A 26866-nucleotide genomic window follows, 5' to 3' on the forward strand; every position below is an offset into this window, starting at 1 on the left:
TCCTATAACCAGAAGGGACCCTCAACATAAAAGGACTTTGAAGGCCATGTTGTTTCACATGTAAATTAAGCATTATGAGGAATTCTCTTTTTGAAGCTAACACAGCAGCAGAATTGAAGACCCAGTGGCAAAATAGAATGAAATAATTCAATTAGGCCTAATTGAAGTGAGTCTAAATTTTAATTTTTTTCCCTTTGAGTCAGATTTCTGCTGTGAGCAAAGATTTGCCTTGTAAAGTGTGATCTGATTGAGTGGTGAGGAAACTTGAAGAAGTGCTTCCTAGATTCTCAGGTAAGGGACTTCTAAACCTCAGTCTTACCATCTGTAAAGTGGAAGGATCAGATCATATGAATTTTGCTCTAAGTAGTTTTGGTGCTAAATGTGAATTCTCAATGTAATGTTTAGAATAGTGCAAAAGCCATATGGTGGGGTGTTCAAGCAGAACTCAAAGCCATAAAAAGTTTCCTACTATAAAAATTTCTGTCTGAATGGTCACTGACTTTTCTTCATAGAAGAGAAAATATTAAAAATATTTCCATTATGAATTTAAATTAACAATGAAATAGATTGGAAAAACAGAAAGCTGGGAGTGCGTATGTATAATCTCACCACCACAGAGCAACTTTTGGTAGCATCTTTCCACTAAAAGTCAAAGTGGTACTGAAGGGACATAGTCCATCATTTTTTCCTGTATTGTATTATTCTGTTTATAGGTATGCTATGCCTTGGATTTCCTCTTAACATTTTAGTGATTTTCCATATTTATGCATATGCTTTCCTGGTTTTTACTAGCCGAGTAGCTATAGCTAGTTGTTCTCCTGTTGTTAGGAAATTCATTCCAACTTTTACTCTTATAAATACCGCAGTACCTTCATTCCTGTTGTTTCCGATCTCCTCTCAAGCAAATCTCCCTTCAAAATCATCAAATCATTTGGCTGACACATAATGTAGAACTCTGGCTTATGCTATGTTATACAGACTCTGTTGTATTGTGGTGTTTACAGTCACTTCCAGTGAAGTGAGCAAAATGGTTATGAATTTTTTTTGTGTGATTAATAGTATTTGCTGTCACCTGAGAAAGCTAACAGGGCACACATGGATAGGAGAGGCTTGTAGTAGAACCATGTTTGAAAGGAGTCATATGAAATATACCATGTGTCATACTTCTCATGCTGTAGGGAAGAGAAACGTTTTCCCAAAGTAGGTATGGCACTGGCTTTCTCTCACTACCTGTGTCCACCATGGCAGTCTGATTGTCTAACTTTGGGTAGAGGAGATAACAAATGACCAGTCCAATAGCAGTGTTGTTCATGCCTCTCTCCAGCCTGCAACAATCCTTGCCATTAATATAACCACTGAAGAGTGTTAAATTTCTTAGTGCTGTGAAAATTGGTATTAAAAGAAGTACTTTAAAAAAGAAATAGGAGCTTAAGAGCTATAATAAAAGAATAACCCTTAAAGCAAGTCAATTGGAAAGCATAATGAACTTGATAGTGGTCTTTTTAGTTTAGTCATGAATTTGTTAGAGAAAAAAATGACTTTTCTGAAAACCACCATCTGTGCCATAAGTAGATCCATTAACACTGCTAAAGACACCAAGAAGGTTACGCTTGCTGCTGCTGCAGTTCACCCCCATTGCATTTTAATTTTATTGCATTCCCTGTTCAGGTTTTCCTGAGTCTCATCACTTGGCCATGCCAGAAGGCTCTCGTTACTCCCTAATGGATTGTGATCTTCAGGATGAACTTTGCCTCTCGTAACAAGAGTCCCTGTGTGACTCAGACCTCTCTGTATTGACAGTGCTGGCGAGTGGCCGGCGGCTTTAACAACTCCATTTGCTTAACACAGTTGCATGTCAAATGCTATTACACTGGCATCTAACATCTAAGGGACAGGCCAGAGTTTTTGGATGCAGTTGTGTTTTGGCATATCGAGTTTACTCCCATGTACTAGAGCAGTGTTTTCAAACTTCCCCATGAAGAAAAATCTATTTTAAATGTGTTAGACTCTTCAAGTGAAGTTTCTTAGGTGGGAATATTTTTTTGAAATGCAAACACTCCCCCTTTAATTAATCTATTCTGACAACATTTCCAGAATTGAAGCCTATGTTGAACTTTTGTGCAAAAGTTCACAGTGATGTAAAATAAATATTCGTTTTATTTTCATCACTGATTTCTTAAGGTTTTAGTCTTATTCAATCAATAAATATTAGTTGGCACCTGCTAGGTGCTGGATATATGATTTTTACCTTTCTGGAAATACTCCCCAGTGTTTCATGGGCCTCTTCAGCTGAATTTCTAGCTTCCTGAGGATTAGATCATGTCTGGGCTTCTTTCTCCCTTTGAAGAAAGTAAAATCTATGCAAAAAGTACTTAGCAGATGCCAAAAGCAAGAATAAAAAATGATGAAATCATACGAAACTTATATTGCTTAACAAAACTGGTTTATACATAGGATTTGGAATTCTTTTTATGAAGGCCATTAGAATGATGGTGCTTGTGGTCTTTTCTTTGCTTGATGTTGTTCAAGCCCCATTGGCTGAGTCAAGTGATGGAAGATGGCAAGACAGAATCGTGATTGCTTGAAATACTTGAGGTGAGGACTGCTTCTGTGAGGACAGGATCTTAGCAGCTTCTAGTTTAACTTCTAAAGATGTGAGAAGTAAAGCGTGGTGAGCTTGAGGAATTTGCTCAAACTTGCTTGTGTTTTAACAGCAGTGACAATGTTGGGAGCAGAACTCCAGTTTGGGGGTTCTTTTTTAAAATTAATTTTATTGGTACATGTTAGATATGCAGTACAATGACATTCATCGCTGGAGATTTGTACCTTTACATAATACATCTTGATTCATTTTCCCCCTCTCCCTCCCCTTCCTTCAACCTGGGGATTTTTAGTTCTTCCCACCATGTCTTACTTTGTATTTAACATTGGTAATACAGATAGTCCCCAGTTTAGGATGATTTCAATTACAGATTTTGATTTTATGATGGTACAAAACTGTACCCATCAACTGTTCCATTTCTCACTTTTAGTACAGTACTCTAAGAATTACATGAGATATTTAACACATTACTATAAAATTGACTTTGTGATAGATGATTTTGCCCAATCGTGGGCTAAGTGTTCGGGGCTCATTTAAGGTAGGTTATGCTGTTCAATAAGCTAAATGTCTTTAAAGCTTTTTCATCTTACAGTATTTTCAACTTGTGATGGGTTTATTTGGCTATAGCCTCATGATAAATTGAGAAGTCTTTGTGCTACTTGTGCCTTTGTTGGGGTTTTTAAATTGTAAGCAACAGAAACTGGTTTTGACAAATTTATGCAAAAATAACTTTTTGAAAGGAGATGGGGTACTTCACAAAATTCAAGGAAGAGCTGAAGAACCTGACCTTCAGAAAACCAGCACCAGACTCACTCCTGGTCTCTGAGGAACAAGAGCTAAATGGTAGCTCCTTCTGGGAACTGCCTTCAGAAAGAATCAGCAACAAAAGTGTTTAGTCTTTGTGTGACTGTACTCAAGATTCAAATTCCAGGGAGAGGCCTCTTATTGTTCTACCTTGGGTCATGTTCCCTCCCCTTAGTAGGGTAGGGTAGACACTTTGTCAGTCCCAAGAAGCCTGAATTCATTAGGAGTTCCAAATCAGAGTCAGGTACTATTATCAGAGGTGTGAGAGTGGATGTAGGGTAAGCTAAACCTACAGAGTTCTCCGACTCAGATGTTTCTGTTTGCTCATGAAAGTGAGTCTCCTAAGTACACAGGAAATACCTTCTCTAAATACTTACCACCTAATGCCTCTAAGCTTCATACTTTTAGTACAGTACACTTCTACTTTACAGAGAAGATAAAGATCATGAAAGGAATATCTCTTATTGCTCCTCGAATCTGTTTCTGTATTTCTCCTTCCTTTTCTATTTCCTCCTAAGATTGTAACTCTGGTCTACCTGCTGTGGGGCTTTGTTGTACAAATTCCTTTTCCACCTACCTTACATCCCCATGACACTATAGTTTAGATGATATTCCAACCTTTTCTCTTTTTTATGGCACATAAGACCCTAAGCTTTCTCCTAATTCCAGCATTGATCTAGGGATTTATGAAGCATGGAAGTAATGAGAGTCCAGGGATAAATGAGAACCACAGGAGTAGTCAAAAGGTGTGAATGTGATGAGCAGATGGAGAGCTATGAAAGGAGTTGAAACTGTAAAAAAGGAAATGTAGATCAGTGTCATGGATCATGGAGAAAAGAGTGCAAGGCTTTTTCGAGGGAGTTGTTGGAGGAGCCTAACTAATTGGTTTGGATTTGTTAAATGTAGGGGCTTTGCCCTTTGGTGAATTAATGGTGCATTTGCTACCTCCATCTTAAATGATCCACCTTAAATTCAACATGACTAAAAATCATCTTTTCTAATCATCCCAGGCTTACATTTGACCTTCTCACTCTGAGTCTCATCATACCTTGTCCAGGTACAATCAATGGATATTTATTTTTCAGGAAACAAGGCAAAAAAGAGACAAAGCAGAGAACTCATAAAGAATCTACCACATACAATTAATTTAACTTTTTTATGTTTTGAATACTCACTTTTGACAACTGGACACAAATTCTCCATATAGACTCACACCTTTGCTGAGAGCCTTCCTCTTGAGCTTTATGACTTAGCTTCTGGCAACTTATAGCCTTTTATTTTCCTTAGTCCTGATTTGACACATGAGCAGCGTGGTAGTTAACTGTTGTGTGAGTCTGAGTAAGAAATTCCCAGCTGATTGGCACAGGATAGTTGTGGGTATGACTGAATGGTAGACTTTCTGAAGAGGGAAGACACATCCTGGGTGGTACTTGGCTTGTAGTCTGAATGGAATAAAAAGGGAGGAAGAAGGAAGTCTTATTTTTGCTTCTTTGGAGGAGCTCGCAATTGCCTTTAGATGCCTGCCTCCACACTTCCAGCTCAAACTCTTTAGCCTTCCAATGTAGACCCTTTGGCTTCCTCATACGGGCTCCAACAGGACTCTCTCTAGCATGCAGATGGCCCTTTTGTAGTCTTCTATTCTTGAATCTGCAGGTGGCCATTATAAGCCTACTTTGTAAAAAAAAAGTATATATTTAAATCTGTTACTCTAGTGAACTCTGATACATGCAATAATCATAGTTCCCACTAAAGGAAAACTGAATGAAGTATTTAATCAGGAGGTGTCTGATGACTGATGCCCATTACGTACTATTGGTATCCATTGCACCTTTCTAGAAAAATTAGAATTTACTTGGTGTGACATTTTTGATGATGAGCTACCATCATCTTCATCACCATGATTAAAAATGTATTGACCAGAGTGACAGAGACCCACTCAATGAGCGAAGTAAGTGGTTTATTGAAAAGATACATAGAAATCTCAAAGAAACCAATAGCTGTGCTTGAGAGCTGCAAAGATGTTTAGATCATCCTTCTCTGGTTTGTCTCTTCTGGTTGCATGTTCTTTCATTGGGGAGGAGTATGCATCATTAATCTCTGCATACCTTTCTAGAACAGCAGCTTACATTTAGGGAGACTTGACTTTCATTCTCTGAATTTTACCTCTCCAAATTGACATCTGTCCTTCAAATGCTTGAATGAGACAGCTGATGACCCCTGACGTTCATCTCTGGGATAATTAGTTGCTGCCAGAGGTCAAGATCATGTAATAAACTCTAATTGTCTAGACTTTGCTCTTTTTGCAGGGGGTTGAGGGGGCTGTCTAAGGATTGGAGTGTGATTGGATATCCTTCAAATATGTATACTCCAATTCTTTGTGAGAACACTCCTCTTCCTGTGCCCCATTTTTGGCCTCTGCTCACCATGTACCATCTGAATTAATGATTTTGATTATCATACAGAAGATGAATGGATGCTGCCATTGGATCTGCTGCACCTGCCTGTTCAGAAACAGAAGATGTGGCATCTCTGATCCAATGAGAAGGGACTCTCAGGAGTCTGTGTCTGTCTCTGTGAGAAACAGTGTTGGAAACCGATGAAAATGCATTGCTGAAACACGACAGCAAAATACTTAACATAGTTACTAGCTGTGCTAACTGATTTAATGAACAGGGAACATAACAAATGAGCATGTTTACCAAGTTAACTTGTGAAAATGAATATCTGTAATTAAAGTGGCTCACAACTGACAGGCAAACAGGAAATTATTGTTATTATTATACACAAATCATCTTAAAATACCAGAACTTAAATGGGGGAAAAAACAAACAATGGCTAAAACTGTCTGCTAAATAAAAAATAATGACGAACACCTGTGGTCTTTTTATAGGACTCCAGTGGAGACTTTTTTTCCTGAAGACCTAATTATGTTTTTGTAATGTTACCATTTCATTATTTCTCTGTAGCATTATTAAAAGAAAATGTCCATATTTTCTCTGTGGAAAAGGTCTGGCACATGGATTCAGGCGTGGGGTTTGCTAATGCTACAGACACTCTTGACAGTTCTAGCTACTTATTGGCAAAGAACACAGGCATTGGCAAGACTAGAAGTTTCCCTGGTAATACTGGAGCCTGGCCAGGGGCACGGGTGATGTGGACCTCTAAAGAAAAGCTCTGCCAGTGCATAACAGAGAGCCATATAGCCACGTATGTACAAGAACCAACTCCACAGTAAGCCCTGGTCTCAAATTCCAGCTTTGCCTCTTTCTAGCTGTGTGTTATCTGCTAAGTTACTGAACCACTCTGTGCCTCAGTTTTTCCATTAGGAAAGTGAGGATAATGGTGGTATATATCTCAGAGGCTTGTTGTTTGAACTGATGTGTGAGCATATGGTGGTACTTGGTGTATTAGGTAATAATAATGTTACTTACAAATTCCCATCCTCTGTGCCTTGTTTAATGAAGTAGATTCTAGGAATGAGCATCTGGTTGCCTTATCTTTGTACCACGGTGGACTAGCAACAACATGAATGGTTCAGATCTGTAGAATGGAGGGTTTATTTTCTTTATGACGCTGAACACTATCTTCCTTGCCTAGTGTCTGCCTCCTCTCAGTAGGAGGAAGAACATCATGGGGCTGCTGACATGTTGCATGTTGTTTCAAGCCACTGCTCCCATTGTAATTTTATGCTTCTGTTCTGGAGGGCTGCTGTTCACATTAAATGCAGTGTGCGTGTTACTTTTGGAGGTGTGGAACATGATGGATTTAGATGTCTAAAGAGGGCTTCAAATTGTATTCAAAACTGACCTTTGCCTCTCCCAAAGCTTCCCTTCACCTTGATTCTCCTCTTTATTGGACCGTTTATGTCCTATTGCCCTAAAAAGAAACCTTAAAAAAACTGATGGTTTGCTTTAATAAACATGTCAACTTATTTTTTTACTTTCCTTCCCCATATCTCCTTCATGTAGAAGCCAGAGTGCTCTATTAGACCTAACTAGATGCAACTTTTGTTAATCATACCCCAACAAAGCTGAAAACAAAACAAAAATAAAAACCAAACACATCCCCAAACTCACCTAAATTGTGCTATATCACTCCTTTGCATCATGAGCTCCAATGGCTTCCCACACAAGATAATAACCAACAACACAAGATAGTATAGAACCTTTATAATGGCCTAAGAGGCCTTATTTTACAGCATGTGCTCCTGATCCTATGAATGTGTATCAGTTTCAAAAGCATGATGCGTGCATTACCAGCATCACTCAGAAACTTGTTAGAGATGCACATTCATGGGACCACCCTCGATATCCTGAATAAAACCTCTGGGGGTGAGGCCCAGCAATCCTTGTTTTAACAAGGTTCCAAGCAGTTTTGATACTGGCCACACACTCTGATTACACAGCCTTCTTTGTGTTGCTCAGAACAGTAGGTGTTGCTAGACCCACCATGCTCTTTTCTGATCCTCATGATGCATGAGGCCAGCTCTATTTTATTATTCATATCTCAGTTCAAAAGTGAATTTTCTAGGAAGACCATTCCCGACTGCTTCATCTAAGAAAAGCATGCTCCCCTTTCATCCTGATACTGTTCTTATCACCTTCTCAGATGTCTTATGGGTGCTATGTTAGTCAGCTTTTCATCACTGGACAAGCACCTAAGCAAAAAAACTTAAGGCAGGGTAGATTTATTTTCACTCCTGCTTTCAGAGGGTTTAGTTCATGATCAGGTGGCTTTGCTGCTATAGCCCTGTGGCAAGACAGAAACATCATGGTGAAAGGGAATAGTGTAGTGGAGGAAAGCTCCTCACCTTGTGACAGCCAGGAAGCAGAGTGAGCAAGGGCCACAGGAAGGGGCCAGGAACCATACATATATAGTCCCAAAAGTAATGCCCCCATGAACCACTCCCTCCAACAAGTTCCACCTGTTGTTTCCATCACTTCTCAATAACACCATTGAATTATGAGCTTGTCAGTGAATTAATCCACTGAAGTTAGAGCCCTTATGATCCAGTCATCTATGGAAACACCTACAGGCACATCCAGTAGTATGATTTACTTATTTCTTAGGTATTTCATAGTCCAGTGAAGTTGATGATCAAGGTAACTGCTACAGCTTTTGTTTTCTTTAGAGTATTCACTCTGAAATGATTTTATTTGTCTGTAACACCGCCCCCAAGAACCCTCCATTAAAATGTTAGGTTCAGGCTCATAAACACCTTACCTGCTTTTGTTTACAGCCATATCCCCAGAGTCTGACACATGAGAACTAGTCTTGAATAAGTATACTTGACAGATTGAGTTATTGACGTAAATCTTCAGCTGTTTCTGACTGTACACCCTTTACTATTTGACTCCATAGCTCTTTTCACAAAGAAAAGACTCACTCCTATGGAGTCACTCTAATTTTACTTATGGGGAGCAGACCTGGAACCAACATTAGTTTAGAGCTTAGCCCTGCCTATGCCAGCCAATTTGTGAACAAGAAAGATAATTATTTGCAGTCACAAAGTTTTGGGGTGTGTTACCAACACCTGATAGTGATAATAGATAATACTGTATGCATTTTCTGTGTCTTGGAATTCAGAAGAAAGGGTAATTAATCTTGTTTCTTGGACAAGGGAAATAAAGATATGAAAGGAAAAATTTCTGAGTAAGTTTTTGCAAACTAAATAAAAGATTTTTTGATAGATGAGACAGGCAAGAGTTCTAGGGTAAAAGGAAAGAGAAAAAATTATAAAAGTGCATGAAGCATTTGGGAAAAGGCAAAAAGCTCATTGGGCAGAAAGTAAGTGTAAGAGAACTCAGCTTGATGAATATTTTCACACACATTCACTTAGTGGCCTCAATATCCCCGAGGCAGCCTTTTGTGGTCTTCTAGAATGGTGGTTAGAATTCTAGTATTGTGTCCTTGAGAAAATTACTTTTAACAGCTTCTGACCTTGGCTTTCTCATCCATAAAATGGAATCACTCTCTGGTTTAGAAGAGATGAAGTGTATTCAGTGTCCAATATAAATAGGTACTCAGAAATCTCTCTCATTCCATTTTGCATCAGATGAAACTAAAGCTCATTTGTCGCATTATTAAGAAGTAGCAGGATTCCAATTTAAGAGCTTGTCCCTTGATGCTATAGCTTCATTTGGCAATAGCCTAGAGATGGTTCAGATTTAGGGTGAGGTTAGGAGTGAAGATGAGGGAGCTATATCTTTTTATCATTTCCCTTCCCTTCCTGTGGCCATTTTGGAGGTGGCATCCCAGAGATATGAAGAATATATGCCATGTGATTAATAAGCATTAATTAATTATCCAAAGGGTGGTAAGCAGAAAGGATTACTGCAGTTGATGAAGATGTTCCTACATTTTCTTTTTACCTAACCCTTCCTGTGAAAGCCCTCCCCTATATCTTACAGATGGATCCTTCTCACCTCTCTCTACTTCTCTGAAGTCAATCCCACTGTGGTTAGTCACCGTTCTGCGCTTCACAGTCCTGGACATAATCTAGCTTTGGTCTATTTTCCCAGTGTCTTCTTTTACCATACTTTCTGAGATATTTCAGACACTCTCAGCTTGCTCTTAGACTACTGTGGATAAGAGTTCCTTCTTGCATGAGGACTTTTGCATTTGCTTTCTGGATCAAATCCTTTTCTCAAGCTCTTCACTTGTTTTTAAAGAAATAAATAGGGCCAGGGATTTAGCTCAGTGATTCCACCACCTTTCTCACAAGCACAAGGCCTGGAGTTTGATTCTCTGTACAAAAAAAAAAAAAAAAAAAAAAAAAAGGACAATAATCACAATCCAAACTTAACTTTTTGTTGATTTGTTGTTTTCTATTTCCTTCTAATGGGATAGAAAGGTGAATACCTTGCCTGTCATATCTCTGCTAAATCTTCAGGGTCTGACATTGAAAGTTGCTCAAGTCCTATTGACTGGCTGTGTGCAGGAACAAAGCCAAGGACAGGTACTATGAGAACTTTCCCCAAGAGCAGGTGTGGGGACAAAGGATGGGAGGAGCTCTTGAGTGCAGGTATCCCTGGTGAAATTTTATTGGTTATCTGTGAATTAAGGCTGGTCAGAAAGTAAGTGAAGACAAAATCAGGAAGAGGATTTGGACCTGCTTTACCTGGGGTGGGTAGCATACCATATAAAATTCTCTTTTGTACTCCTTCCAGATTCACATCATATCTTTAGTCCTGTTTTCAGTTTTTTATAAGATTGAAACAGAGGTTGTTTGAAGTCACAGCTTGGTTGGAATGTAAATTGTACAGCCACTCTGGAGCACAATTTGGCACAGTCTTGTGGACTTGAACATTTGCATATGACATGATTTAGCATTCTCTTTCTTGGCGTGCACCTTAGCACTAGCTAGTTCCTTAGTTTAGTGTTGGATTATTCACTAGGTGACAGAATACATTATTTGGAGGAACCCAAAATGGAAACAATCCCAACTATCCATCCTGTGAGAGTAGGTAAATGGATTAAAATATGATCATGCAGTGAAATGTTACACAGCAAAGAAAACTAATCACAGTTACATATACCACTTGTGACTGAATCTTTTTAAAAGGTTGAATTAAAAAAGTAGGTCATTAGAGACATCATACAGTATGTTGTCATTTTTATAAAATTCAGACAAGTACAATTAAGCTATATATATATATATATATAAATAAATATATATATATATATATATATGAAGACATACATGTTAAGAAGTAAAAAGAGGATGGAGGATATATCTCATTGATAGTACTTGTCTAGCATGTGTGAAGCCCTGGGTTAAATCCCAAGTACTGCCAAAAAAGAAAAAAAAAAAAAAAGAAAAAAAAGCAAAGCAATGCACAAAAACCAAAAACCTAAAAAGAAAAAACTTTTCCTCTGGAGTTTGCAAGAAGCTGGAATAAGGAAGGTGGTTGATAGACACAATAGTGGTCTATTTTGAATAGTTGGCTTACAGGTCTTTGTTTTTCTGTATGGCTCATTCAAAATAATTGAAATATATATTAAATATTGCATAATTGACTGCAGTATGGAAGATTATTTCTGTGATTTAATCTGATTTGATTTATTATTTAAAATTCTATAATATATTTTATTTACCCTAAGGTATCCAAAATATTGTCAGTTTCAACACAATGAAACATATATCAGCCTTGCAAGTGCAAGGGCCCAAGTTCAATCCCCAGCACAAAAACAAAAACACATATCTAAAAATTATCAACACACCACTTACCATTATTTTACATACTAAGTCTTTGTAATTTTAAATTGCTATAGATTGTCATATGTATTTTCTATCTAAGAAAAGATTATTTTGAGGGAGACAAGGGAAAAATTAATACAAGTGATAGCCAGAGGCCCGCTTTAATACAATTGGTAAATACACACAGACCCTAACCAGAAGCTGGCCCAGACACCAGAGACTGGGGTGCACAGCCCTCAGCCAAAGGCCCTAGCAGACAACAGCTATGTAGGGGGGTAGATACCATCCCAAGTGTACACAGGCCCTAAGCCAGAACCCTGCCAAGACAAAAGGGCAAGCAGGGATCCAGAAGGCCACCTCTTTGAACCCAGGAATTAATGCATTTGTCAGCAACAGAGAAGAGGCTGCTCCTTGGCTTGCTGAGAAAGACCACTGGGTGAGCAAATAGGTGCCTCAACAAAAGCACAGCAGGCTGCATCTGTTGAAATGAGAAGACATGTAAACAAGTCTCAAAATCAGACTTCCAGATCACCTAAGGCAAGCCCAAAGGGAAACGAGATGGAACAATCTGATACTCAGCCACCTGACTCCCTGAACTGGAAACAAAAGAGGATGTGGAAAAAATGAAATCAGAAATAATTTCTCAGATAACAACAGAGATTGTGCCTTTAGTGCAAGACATGATTAATAAATCTAGAGCAGGCACAGATAAAAAATAGAGGAGCTGAGGAACATGATGGAATCCCAATATAGAAAACAAGGGGAATCCATACAAACAGATTTCCAGGAGATTAAAAATGCCATTGAAAGTTTCTACAGCAGAATGAGGCAATGTGAGGAGAGAATTTCTGATATAGAAGATAGGATTGTAATTAGTGAACAGGAAAAGAAGAATTTCTTAAAAATAGCAAGGAACCATGAAAAAATCAATCCAACAGCTGCTAGATGTTGCAAAGAAGAATAAGACTGTTTGGAGTCAATGAAGAAACAGGAGAGAGTGCAGATGACATAAAAAAAAAAAACTGTTCACAGAAGTAATGGCAGAAAACTTCCCAAGTAGGAGAATACATTTTGACATACACGTAAGTGAGGCATATAGACTCCAACCATTGGGATAAAAAATCTACACATAGGCATATAATAGTTAAGATTCCAGAAACCCAACAGAAGAACAAAATTCTACAAGCAGTTGGAGAAAAGAAACAAATCACATGCAAAGAAAAAGCCATCAGAATCACAGCACACTTCTCAACAGAAACCTTCAAAGCAAGAAGAGCTTGGAGTGAGGTATATCAAGCCCTAAAAGAAAACAGTCTCCAAACCATATTGATGTAATCCTGCAAAACTATTTTTCAAAATTGATGTAGAAATAAGGTACTTTCATGACAAAGAACACCTTAGAAACTTCATAAATACAAACCAGCACTCCAAAAAATTTTAAACAATATCCTAGGAGATGGCAGTGAGGATCACAACACCAGGAAGCCCAGCAGAATAAATCCATCAGGCATGACAAGAAATTAAGTGCAAAGGGGGAGACTCCAACAACAGGAAAAAGTAATGACAAGGATATGTCAATACATATCAGTTATAACCATCAATGTTAATGGTCTCAATTCACCAATCAAAAGAAATAGATGGGCAGAATGTGTCAAGAAGCAAGATCCAATGATATGCTCCATAAAAGAAACGCAATTCAAAAAGAAACCCATAGACTGAAAGTTAAAAGGTGGAAAACAATACTCCATGTGACAGGACCCCCCCAAAGCAGGAGTAGCTATCCTCTTTACAGATCAAATGAATTTCAAGCCAACACTGATTAAGAAGGATAAAGAAGGAACCACATCCATGTAAAGGGAACAATTCAAGAGGAAGAGATGACAGTCTAAATATATATTCACCAAACACTAGAGCACCCAACTATATAAAGCAAATACTAACAGACACAAAATATAAAATAAGAACTAATAGAATAGTAGTGGGGGACCTCAATACCTCACTGTCACAAATAGATAAACTAGACAGAAGATAAACAACAAAATACTAGAACTCAATCAAACTCTTGAAAAAATGAACTTAACAGATACTTACAAAGTGTTCCAACCTACAAAATCAGAATACACTTTCTTTTTGGCTGCACATGGGTCATTCTCCAAAATAGACCACACACTCACACATAGAATACATTTAAATAAGTGCAAAGGAATCAGAGTTAACCCCTGTGCAGTATCAGACCATAGTGAGATGAAATTGGAGATCAGTAGCAAAAGAAACTGCAGGAATTTCATAAACAAATGGATATTGAACAACACACTTCTGAATAGCCAATGGGTCACAGAAGAAATTAGAGAAGAAATCAGATGGTTTCTACAATTAAATGACAGTGTCATTACAATATCGGAATCTATGGAACTCAATGAAAGCAATCTTATGAGAGAAATTCATAGCAGTGAATACTCATATTAAGAAAACAGAGTGAGCTCAATTAACTCACTGCTGACCCTCAAGCTTCTAGAAAAAGAAGAGAAGGAAAAACCCAAAGCTCACACAAAGGAGGAAATTATAAAGATCAGAGCAGAAATCAATGCAATTGAGAGTAAGAGAATGATACAAAAAAAAAAAATCAATGAAGCTGAGTTGGTTCTTCAAAAGAATAAACAAAATTGATAAACCTTAGCTAAACTTATTAAGAAAGGAAGGTAAAGACCCAAATCCATGTAATTAGGAATGAAAAGGGTAAAATTACGATGGACCAAGCAGAAATGCAGAGGATCATCAATACCTACTTTATGAACCTATACACCAAAAAGAGTGAAAACACAGAAGAAATGGACAGATTCCTAGATATGTATGAATTACCAAAATTGAACAAAGAAGATCTAAAAATTTTAACAACCTACTACCAATCAACAAAATTGAAAGTGTAATTAAAAACTTACCAACTAAGAAAAACCCAGGCCCTGATGGCTTCACTGCTGAATTCTACAAAACATTTAGAGAATTATTGCCACTACTGTTGAAACTCTTGAATGAAATTGAAAGGGAAGCAATACTCCCAAATTCATTCCAGGAAGCAAGCATCACCTCTATCCTCAGCAGATAAAGACCCAACTGAAAAAGAGATCCTTAGGCCAATGTCACTAATGAACATAGATGCAAAAATCCTTAATACAAGACTGCAAATAGAATGCAGAAGATCATCAAGAAGATCATACACTCTGACTAAGTGGGTTTCATCCCAGGGATGCAGGGATGGTTCAATATATGTAAATCCATAAATGTAATACATTATTTTAATAGAGCCAAGGACAAAAAAACATGATCATCTCAATAGATGCATAAAAAGCATTTGACAAAATCCAACATGCATTCATCATAAAACCCCACAAAAAATTGTAATAGACAGTCTTACCTCAATCTCATTAAAGCCATCTATGAAAAACTAACAGTCAATATCATACTAAATGGTCAAAAGTGGAAATCCTTCATACTAAAATCAGGAACAAGCAAGGATGTCCGCTATCACCACTCCTGTTCATTACAGTTTTGGAAACATTATCCACAGCAATTAGACAAGAGAAAGTATAAAAGGAATAAAGATAGGAACTGAAGAAGTGAAATTGTCATTATTTGCAGATGACATGATACTCTGTATAGAAGACCCCAAGAACTCCATCAAATTCAGTAAAGTAGCTGGATTCAAGGTCAACACAAAAATCAATAGCTTTTCTGTACACGGACAACAGACTCACTGAGAGAGAAATGTGGCAACAATTCCTTTTACAATAGCATGCAAAAAATTGAATACTGAGGAATCAACCTAACAAAAGAAATCAAAGACTGCTATTCTGAAAACTATAGCACTCTGAAAAAAAGATCGAAGATAATATCAGAAAATAGAAAGACATCCCTTGTTCCTGGGTGGGAAGAACCAACATTGTTAAAATGACTATAAATCCAAAACTGCTATATAGATTCACTGCAATCCCATTTGAAATTCCAGCAGCATACTTCACAGATCTTGAGAAATCAATCCAAAAATTCATTTGGAACCAGAAGGGATCTAGAATAGCAAAGTTAATTCTAGGCAATAAAGACAAGGTAGGGGTTATCACAATCCCCAACTTAAAACTATGCTACAAAGCTACTGTGATAAAAAACAGTATTGTAAGTGCAAAGAAACAGACTTGAGGACCAGTGGAACAGATCATAAGATGCAGAAACAACTCCAGACACCCTAGCCACTTCATATTTGACAAAGGAGCAAAACATCCTTAGTGCCTCAAGGAAAGATAGCCTCTAACAAGTTATGCTGGAAAAATTGGGTTTCAACTTGCCAAAGTTTAAAACTAGACCTATATCTCTCACCATGCACTAAACTAAAATTGAAATGAATTAAAGATATTAAATAATTTTTTTCTTTTTATTGAGTTTATTGGTACAATCTAGGCATACAATACAGTTACATTCATTATTGGGATCCTGTACCTTTACATGATAAGCCTTGATTCTCATTTTTTCCCCTTGTCCCTGCCCTCCCTTCACCCACTTCTCCCCTCCCTATTTACAAACACTTTATTTCCATTTTTTCAATTTCTCATATTTTTTCCTCTCCCTTATTACCTTTCCCCCACCCTTCCCACTTTCCCTACACCTTTAGCTCTTTACTTCCTATTTCACATTATTAATTAACTCATTAGGATCCTGTGTACTATTACAGTTTTTCACACCAGAGTAACTATTCGGTATTTCAGTTAAAAAGATATTAAATATTAAAACATAAACACTAAACTGGCTGGAAGAAAGGTTAGGCAGAACTCTTGAAGACATTGGCATAGGAAAAGATTTTATGAACAAAATATCAAAATATCAGTTGCACATGAAGTAGCACAGTCAACAAGTGGAATCTCTTTTTATTAAAAAGCTTCAACACAGCAAGAGAAACTACCAACAGTGTGAAGAGACAATCCACAATATGGAAAATACTTTCACCAGCCATTCCTCAGACAAAGGTCTGCTATATAGAATACATAAAGAATTTTAAAAAATCAGACCTCCCAAATTTAAAAATGCAATCCAAAAATGGGCATCTGAAATGAACAGACATTTCTCACGAAGTAAAAGCAGCAAATAAATACATGAAAAAATGTTCAACATCACTGGTTATTCAAGAGATGCAAATGAAAACAACACTTGAGATTCCACCTCACCCCAGAAAGAGTGGCTGCTATAGTGAAATCAACCAATAACAAATGCTGGCGGGTCTGTGGGGGAAAGAGGAACCCTTCTCCACTGTTGGAGGGAGTGAAGACTGGTGCAATACTGTGGACATCAGCATCAAGATACCTCCAATACCGAGGATTGGGAGTCCCATTTGACCCAGCTATCCCTTTGCTGGGTATCTTCCCAAAAGAAAAGAATTATATCATAGTAATATTTGTGCATCTGTGTTCATAGCAGCACAGTTTGTAATAGCTAAAACTTGGAAACAGCCCAATTGCCCATCAACTGCAGATTGGATAAAGAAAATACTTTTTAAAAAATAAAATGGAGTACTGCTCAGCCATAAAGAATGAGAAACTACAGGTATTTATAGTTAAATGGGTGCACATTGAGACCATACTCTTAAGTGAAATAAATAGGACACACATGTATAAATACTGAATAGTTTCTCTGGTGTGAGAAACTGAAAGTGTAAATAAGGATCAAAATGTATAATAAATAATGTGAAATAGAAAAGGTGCAAAGAGGAAGGGGAAGTGGGAGAGGTAGGTAAAGGAAAGAGGGCAATGGAATTAACATGAGAAAATGAAAAAATGGAAACAAAGACTTTGTAAATAGGGATGGGTGGAGGGGTTGAAGGGAGGACAAGATAATGGGGAAAATAAGTCAAGATATATTGTATAAAAGTATAAATCTGCAATGATGAATGTACTTTTATTGTATACCTAAAATGTACTAATAAAATTAAAAACATGAAGTTGAAACTAAAGTCATGGTTATGAATATAAGACAAAAGTCAATGACAATGCAATGAAAATCTTAATGTTTTGCTCATAGAGCCGCTGGTGCTTGAGCTATAATATAAAAAGTAGGTATGGGATATCCTGGGTCAGACACTATAAGGTGAAAATGTTTCTTTTCTGAAAACAGACTACGCAGCAGAAGCTGGAAACCCACATCACACATGGCAGATAAAGTGACAGAAAGGGCTAGTCATGTTATATGGACTCTATGGGCTTGCACCTAGATGTGAGACAAGACTATGTTGGGTTAAGGAAGTTTGAGGCTGCAGCTGTCCATCTGATGGAAGTTGGTACTGTTTGACTGGAGAAGAGAGGTCTAGAGTTTTCTAGTCTGCCAAAGGAGAAAGATGCCAAGAAAGATGTGATTATGAAAGAGCAGTTGATTATTTTTAGAATGGAGCCATCAACATGGTGATAAAACCCATGTTATAAGTTAAAATATTTGCTTTGAAAGTTATTTCAATATAGAGTTGAGTAATTTATATAGACTGCAATTTCCTCTTTTTCCAATAAGGGTAGGAGCCTTTTCCTACAGGCTTGCTGATCGAAATGAATGAGGTAATGGATGGAGGGCACTTAGCATGGTGCTCACACAGAACTCTGGGTTCATGTCAGTGTGAGGTGATGGAGACAGTGAGAAGTCATCTTGATGTTGGTGATATACCATCTTGGGTAATTTAGCCTCTGAATCCTTTTCTTCTAGAAAAAGAGGCTTTCTTTCCTAATTTATTCTTACCTAAAAAATTACACCCTTTGATGTAGACAAAGTGTTATGTAGAGATTTCCAATATGTCACTTTGATTTTACTGTTTACATTGCTGAAAGGTGGCTTTTGTAAAATTTTTTTGATATACTATGATCTGTCAAGATTTAATAAAAAAGACTTATTTTGACCAAGACAGCCTGTCAATTCAGTCAACAGCTAATTTGGCAGATTCTTCCCTCTCTTGACCAGAATGACAGGCTGTTTATCACTTGATCTAATTGACTAAATATTTTGGTACCTCACTGACATAGATTCAAAGTTTTGCTTTTTTTTTTTTCTTTGTTATTTGCACGGGAAAAGATACTGAATCTGGAGAAAGTGGGTGATCCTGGTGAATTCAAACCATTGCTTTTGTGTTTGATTTTGAATTTGGGCTTTTGAGGGCATAAAGATCTAAAGACCGAGGAAAGAATCACTACCGAATGTCTATTACATTAGGCACCCCACTCCAGGAAGTATAATCCATATCTTTGATACTTTTCTCATAGTTTATCACAGACATAGTGCTTAGTGACACAAAATCACAGGGGAATGTGGGATCAGTGGGATGCAGGATTATAAGCTAGCTAGCTTGTAAGTTAGAATTTCTTCCTCTTCATTTATGTTTTATTTAATTTTAATTTTTTATTTATTCAAATCAATTTGCTACAGAAAAGGCATGATCAAAGTTCACTGCTGGATTAAGGAGGGAAGAGGTGAGTAAATGATTAAAATCATTCTGAGGATAGTAAAGTACCTAATGCATAGGATGTTATGAAGATTAAATGAATTGAATTAATACATGTTAAGCATTTAGTGAAGTGCCAGCCTCATAATAATGCTATGTAAGCATTGCTACGTAAGTATTAACTATTAATGTGCAGTTTATCAGTATGTCATGTCATTGGTTGTTTATGTACTTTCAGGGGTGCTGAGACATTCCCATCCGGTAATCCACCATAGCTCAGAATAGTGGCTCCCAAACTTGACCGTGCATGGGAATCAACATAAGCCAAGGTGCTGCTCAGTCCTGCAGAATCAGAACTCTGAATTATGGCTCCCCAAATCTGCATTTTTCTGGACTGCTCACCACATGACTCTGATGAAGCCGGCCTCACCCTATGTTTGGAAGTTATTAGCCGTCCAAAGGCAGTGGTTAATGTGTGCTGCTCAGGTCTTAGCCAGCTGGCAGTGGGCAGGCATCATCCAAAAAAGACTGTATCATTTAATCCAGCTCCTCATTTTGTAGATTTTGTAACCAGAGAGGTTGAATGGCTTACCAAAGTTTCAGTTAGTGGAACAGATGGGGTTACAGCTCTCACTCAGCCTTTCCTGTATACCTCTTCCCTATCCTCATGTCCCCAAAGCTATATGCTCATAAATGTCAGAGTGATACTCTCTTCTTTGTATTCCTTCTGCTGTCATCGTGTCCAGAGAAAAATAGAACTGTCATGTTTGTTTCATGATAGTGAACAAACTGGAATGAAACCTCTTCTACTTTTTTGACTCATCTGTCCAGAAGAGCTCAGTTAGACAAATGGAGGGCTACATCCTCTGCACCAATGGGGTCTCTGTGCAGGCACAGGGATAGGGAAGGTAGGTCCTCTGCTATGTGCAGACTGATCCCTCGGTGCTTTAGGGATGGTCATTGGTGAAAGTTTTCTTTTAGACCTCCTGATGGCATGATTCCAGCCTAGAACTTCATTTTGACCAAGTTACTTTTGGTTTAAAGTTATGAAAACCAACTTGAGCTCATTTATGAAAAAGAAACTGGTATATCTAAGAGCCAAAGGGTCTCAGGGTGAACCAGGTCCAGGAGTCAGAAAATCATCAGGAACTCAGGTAGTCCTTTTGCTTCTCACATTTCTATTTTTCTTTCCCAGTAGGCAGCTGGCTCTGTTTCACCAGCAGTAGAGTCAAAGATGGTCAAGATAGGATTCCTAAGTCTTCCTCCTGTTCCCCAATTCTATAGGTCGAGATAAAGATGAGCTCATTGCAGGCAGCCTCTGGGTCATAATTCCAGATTTCTTGGAAAAGGGTTATAATGGCCAAAAGCCAGATGTTCACCCTTGGCTCAGTTAACTATGGTTCAGTATTTGGGGGTCACAGGATACCAATATGAGTGATCAAAATGTATTTCTTTTACATGGTGGTGGTAGTGGTGTGTATGTGTGTGTGCGCATTATGGGTCCATTTTTGTCCCAGAATGAGAAAGCCAACCAATGCAGCAGGTGTGTTTGTCATCTTTACTGTCAAAATAAACAAGTCTCAATTCTCAGTGACTTGTAAAAATAAACTTTCACATCTCATGGGATATGCTGCAGTTCTGGGTTCTGTGTTTTTTCAGGCAGGCCTCAGGTGGAAGGAACAGCCCTTATTTGGGAAATATCTTTCTCCTCACAAAGAGCAAAGAACAGGCAAAGCCAAACTACACACTTGCTATAGAAGCTTCCCTTTGGAGATGCTGTTTGCTCTCAGTTTGTTGACAAAGAAGTCCCATGGCCAAGTGTGCCAATGGAGCAAAAAGTGTATACCAGCCCCAAGTAAGCTCTTCGAGTCACTTGCCAAAAGGAAGATGGTGGAGTCCTCTGATAGGCAAAGGCTCAATTAAGTGTGGACAAACAGTCTGCCACAATAGGATTTGATAATGACAACAATTGTAGACTTTTAACAAGTGCATAATATACACTAGGCATAGAGCTAAGAGGGTTAGGCCAGTTATTTATTATCCCAATAATCTTATGAAATAACCATTATTCTCATTTCACAGATGAAAAAATCGAAATTTAGAGAGATTAAGTAGTTTTATCTCTGTTACACAGCCCATGAGTAGGATTGCCAGGGTTGAAAGTGAGGTGTGCTAGGAAACGACACAGTATCAGCTTCCAACTGCTGCTGTAACAAATTCCCACAGGTTCAGTGTCTTGAAACAATATGGACCTGTTGTCTACAAAGACTGACCCAGGTCTCACTGGTCTAAATCCGGGTGTCACATGGGATGCATTACTTTCTGGAAGTCCTAGGGGAAGATCTGTTCCCTTGCCTTTTCCAGCATCTAGAGCTGCTCCTGTTCCATGATACATAGCTCTTTCTTCCATCTTCAAAGTCGGCAGTAGTGACTGAGTCTTTCTCATGTGTTACTCTAACTCTCCTTGGGTTGTAAAATCTTTTCTGAGTCTCTCCTGCCTTCCTCTTGTGCTTTTAAAGACTTCCAATGATAATAGACCTCCCCAGATAATGTAGAGTTATCTCCCCATATGTGAATATTCATCCCAATCTGCAAAATCTCTTTTGTCATGCAAGTTCCCAGGATTAGGATTTGGACATCTCTCAGGCACCATTATTTTGTCTACGACACCACTCTTCCTTTAGTGATTGTGACCACCAAGAAATTTCTGGAAAAAGGACAAAAATAATTGTTCCTCTTGTTTACCCTGATTTGCCTATACATCATGACCAATAGTGCTTATGGACAAATTATAAAGGAGAGAAATAATTAAGGAGTGATTTTAGAAAATATATTTTATTATCTATCTGTTGGATGTAAAAGAGAGAGTGAGACCATTGCAAGCTTTTAACAGAAAACTCAATTTTGGTTGCTTGTGTTCCTGGCATGATGCCATAATTAATATATGGTAACAATATTACCAGGAATGAAAACATACAATTATACTCTTAAAAATGTCAACATGAAAAGTAAACTTAATAAAAGATAGGCACAAGAACATACATAACAAAGATTATCTTTAATAATGAAATTATTTATGATCAAACATTTTTACTTAATTTCAGTTCAATTCTAAAATAGGCACAGTAATGTCATGATTAAATATTAATGCTAACAGCAACAACCTAATTGGGAGGTTATTAAAGCTTCAAATTAAGTTTCTTTTTCTTTTCCTAACCAAAAAGTTCTGCTTAGGAGGGTATCCAGGGAATTCCAGCACGTGTGTTTTATTAACATTGATTTGTAGGGCTGCAGGAGGGACTACATTATTTATTCTGTTTCCCTATTGAGTAACCAGAGGAATGGTTACTATTTTGACCTTTTTTGGTGCAGAGGTGGCTGGGTACTCAGTGTTCTTGCAGTCCAGTAAACTACCCCTAAATGTAACCATTTCCTTGCTCACCATTCTGTGAGTCAGTATTTTGGTCTAGGTTTCTGCTGGTCTCTTCTGGTGTTATTTCTAGAGCTGGCTGTCTAAACTGACCTAACTCACATATCTGGTGGTTACTGCTGGCTTTCAGGGGCCTTCATATCTCCAGAAAGTTAATCTGGGCTTTTTGACATGGTAGCTGGATTCGAAAATCTACAAAAGAGAAGGTAAGCAATAGTATGCAAGGTGCCGTTGCCATTCCAGCCTGTCACTGTGTCTTGTTTGTGGAAGTTCCACTGGACAAGTACATGACCAAGGGGGCAGGCATTGTGGAAGGGAAGCACACGTGGATACAGGCACAAGGAAGCCTAGTTCATTGACTGCTCTGACTGCAGACATTTACTACCTGAGGAATTATCTAGAACACATTTAGCATTCTCCAGAGATAAAGGACATAAGAAGGTCAAGGTGAACTTTTTACCCCCTATATGTCCTAATGACATATTTGTGCCCAAGAAAGAAGCCACGTTTATTTTAGTTATTCAAAGTCAATCTCTCCCTGAAAGTTCCTGTGAGCTTTTCCATGTATTTGGGTAGAGGACAGTGGGTGGTTAATGACTCATGAATAGTTTACTTATCCTAAGCTGACATGTATGTAAAACATCTTTCACTTGACTGTACCCTATATTTAGCAACATTTCCAGAGTTCCTGTCATGACAGTGGCAGACCCCAGATTCAACCTGTGCTTCTCTAAAAAGTTGTGTGCATGCATTTCTGTGCACATGGATGTATTCTTACTGATTTTCTCATTACTCTATCAGTTACTGAGAAAGGCCTGTTGAAATATCAATTTACAATTACAGATTTGTCTGTTTCTATTTTAAGTTCTTTACTTGTTGCTGCATATATGTTGAATCTCTGTTATTAGCTGTGTACATTTAGGATTCTTAGATATTTTTGATGATTTACCCCTCTGTTATTAGATATTGTAGCCACTATAATGATACAGATCATTGTAAGCATCATTTGAAGACTTCTCTAAATTGAGGGGTTTGAGTCCTTTGAATTTCTGTCCAACCCCAGTATTTTCAGAATTCCATAACAGCAGCAGCAGCAGCAGCAACAATAACAACAGAGAAAGCCTTTTCCACCAGTGCCCCGGTGCTAACAGTTATGAAGTGCACAGCAAGTAGTTGGCTGGGCGGGTGAGACTCTATTTTTATTGTTTTGGAATTTTTTTTCTGAATGAAGGCCAGGTAACGTAGGGCCTGTTGTAAAGCCAGATCTTGCAAGGAGGCTATTCCTACCTTGAGTTGTGTGTATTTTGTTTTTTAGATGTCATTTTGTCAATTGGTCTACCAGTGTCATAGAGTTTTCTAGGGAGTTTAGTTTGGAGTGTATATTGAATGTTAGGACAGAACTAGTATCAAGGGTTTTGAGGAGATATTTTATGGTTTACTTTTAAATCTTAATAGGGCAAAACCTTATCATATAAAATCTTTTCACACTAAAAACCTATCTTTATACTTATAACCTTTAATATTTTTTATCCTATTTATTTATTTTTGGTAACAAGCATAGTAGCCACTTAGATTGTAAAATGTCCCTAATATATTTTTTTGGTCTCAAAGTGAATTTATAGATTGTTTACATTTTACTTAGACCTGTAAGTGGCCTTGAGAAGCATCTCTATTTTAGCTCAAGTAGGAGCAGCAGATGAGAAAGTTAAGCCTGTAACTGCAGTTCTCACAATATACAAGTAACATTTTAAGCGTATCAGTTAAACGAAACAGTATCAACTGAAATTGAAATCTAAAAGTAAAGTTATCAATCATTCAAGATTTGTCCTATCAACATTAGAAATTAAAGATATAATGCCAGGGATTTAGCTCAGTGGTGCTGTGCCTGCCTTGAAAGTTCTAGATTCTGAGTTTGATTCCCTAGTGCCAGAAAAAAAAGAGAAAGTTATAAGGTTATAAACTTTGACTAGAAATACCAGTTTAGGAAGCTAGGAGAGCAATTTAGCAGGTGCGAGTGGTGGAAGAGTTTGAGTGACAGAATGTGACTTAAAAGGGAGAAAAAAATTTATAGGCAGATCCACCAGAACTCAGAATAGACCAGGGAAAAGCATGTAGGGTGCAGGAAAAGGTTGTGTGACAAAGACATTTTATCCTCTTGTACAAACATGAGTTTTATTGAGCCTGAAAAGATTCAGAATAGTGTATGAAACCAAGAGAGAAAAGGATCATCAGAGAGCAGAGGGCAGGATGGTCATCTGCACTTACCAGACCTTAGATGAAGAGGGCCTTCCAGAAGACAGATCCAGGATTCCTGAGCTTTTAGAGCTTGCCAGATTTCAGCACCAAAATGTCAACTTTTTTTTTTTTTTTTTTTTTTTTTTTGCTTTTTGGTGACCTGAGGGGAAGGATTTGTTTGGACCACCCCACAAATGGTGAGACACCGTGTGTGAGTGAGGAAGTAATTTTAAAGTGAAGAGGCTTATTATAAAGTAGTATATGGCTAACAGACAAGCCAGAATATCACCACAATGATGAATTCTTTGTTGTGTTTTTAAAACTTTTATTACTTTTCTTGTTTTAGGGCCTTTTATGCTCAATTTTTGTATATTTACAATTTACTTTTGTCTTATTTTAAATTGCATTTTTCATCATTAGTCAGTAATTAATGGCATGTATGCGATGTGCGGTATATAGATGAGGCCTTACATATATGATAATGAGAACAGGTCAACTTGAGAAGTCCAGGGAAGTCAGTGTGTATGTCCCATTGGGTAGAAAGTCTCCACTGCTACTTTGCAGTTAGTCTGCAGTTACCTTCCTACTCAGGGTCCCCTTTTAGTTGGCTGAGATCTTCTTGTACCTTGATCTACTTCCTGTTATCAGAAAAAAAAAAAACCAGCTGGCACAGTTTAGCTGTCTTCAACTACCTGTAGAAAGAGCACCTTGTATGGGCTCAAAAGTTCTAGGCCACCCCACTGTTTGTGTCTGACTACCTGTCTACACTCTAATGCCCTGTCCAACCTCTATATTTCAGAAATCCATAATGTGAAGCAACCTTCTAGAAACCTACCCTAGAATACAGTAATCTCATGTACTGATTTGGATAAAAAAGACTTTTCTGTTAAAAAACACTCAGGAAACTTTGCCTACTATTTCAGTGGAAGCTAAACTCCCATTCAATAAACAACTCCCTCTCTCAGCTTTTGAGGCAGGGTCTCACTATGTAGTTGAGACTAAGACTCACTATGTAGCCCAGGCTGGTCTCGAACTCACAGCGATCCCCCTTCCTTAGCCTTCCTAGTGCTAGGATTACAGGCGTTCGCTACCATGCCTGGCTTCAACTCTTTCTGAATGCTTTTCATTTTACACTTAGTAAAAGAGTTTTATAATTTTTGTGTAGATAAATATTTGTGTCATAATCACTTTTAGGTATACCTAAAAAAATGCAAACAAATTAAATTGCTTAAGTTTCTTTATGTTGAGTTCAACTATTCTGGATTGTGATTTTGAATCTGAGGCATTGATGCTTGTGTTTTTGCACATAGTATCTTCCTCTATGTCATCAAGAGTTTGCTTGATGCCACATTGCTTAAAAAAATGCTCCACTATTTTCTCTGGGATTTCCTTCCAAGCTGCAGACACCCATGGTGCAAGTTTCAATGCATATGTTCAGGCACAGCTGTTTGACAATTGTAAGATGCATTCTGATCTCAGAAATGTTAAAATGTGATAAAAATGTGTATTTTGGAATGAAAGAAATATGGCAGAATCCTTTCTTAGATATGCATAATGCATGATGCATATTTAAGGCTCTAGATATCCTACATTAAAAAGGGTATGTTTAATTGTGTTTGTCCCAATGTTTCCCAAGCTTCACTGACCTTGGAATCTGGGCCCATTCTTAACACCAATAAGAGTGTAAATGGCAACCATGTTGTATACATCTAAATACTTGAAATTGATATATTAGGTTAATGAAATGTTATGCAAAACTTGCTGTATCTTCCTATTTTGACCAATATAGATTTTCCTGACTACCTGACAAGCTAGGTTTAAATTTAGAATTCCTGACTCTTAGACTTCTCCCTCAGGAGAGCTGTTCCCACACCCCCAGCTCATGGTCTGTCCTCCTTCCTGTGCTGTCCTGCTTGCACCTCATACAACACTAAGCCTCTGTTACACACATTCGTATGTGAGCATTTTCCATGGGAGATTGGGGGATGTTGAGATACAGCAAATGTAAGCTAGGAGGGGTGTGGGTTCTGAATGAAGACATCTCTTTCTCCCTCCCTTCCTTTCTCTCACTTGTCCTTTTCAACCTTTTTAAAAATTATTTTTAAAAAATGCATGTTTGTAGTACATAATGTTCAT

General features: G+C 37.8%; 1 protein-coding gene across 1 annotated transcript in view; it reads left to right on the plus strand.

Annotated features, from left to right (window-relative positions):
• Nucleotides 1-203: 203 nt before the first annotated feature.
• Nucleotides 204-26866, plus strand: part of Tox3 (TOX high mobility group box family member 3) — a 391442-nt gene continuing 364779 nt past the window's right edge. The window contains exon 1 of the mRNA XM_010629459.2: nt 204-291. The gene's annotated coding sequence lies outside the window, so the exon portion shown is untranslated. The remainder of the gene's footprint in view (nt 292-26866) is intronic.

The sequence above is a fragment of the Fukomys damarensis genome, unplaced genomic scaffold (assembly GCF_012274545.1).
Source record: "Fukomys damarensis isolate Sample0158 unplaced genomic scaffold, DMR_v1.0_HiC HiC_scaffold_32, whole genome shotgun sequence".
NCBI lineage: Eukaryota > Metazoa > Chordata > Mammalia > Rodentia > Bathyergidae > Fukomys > Fukomys damarensis.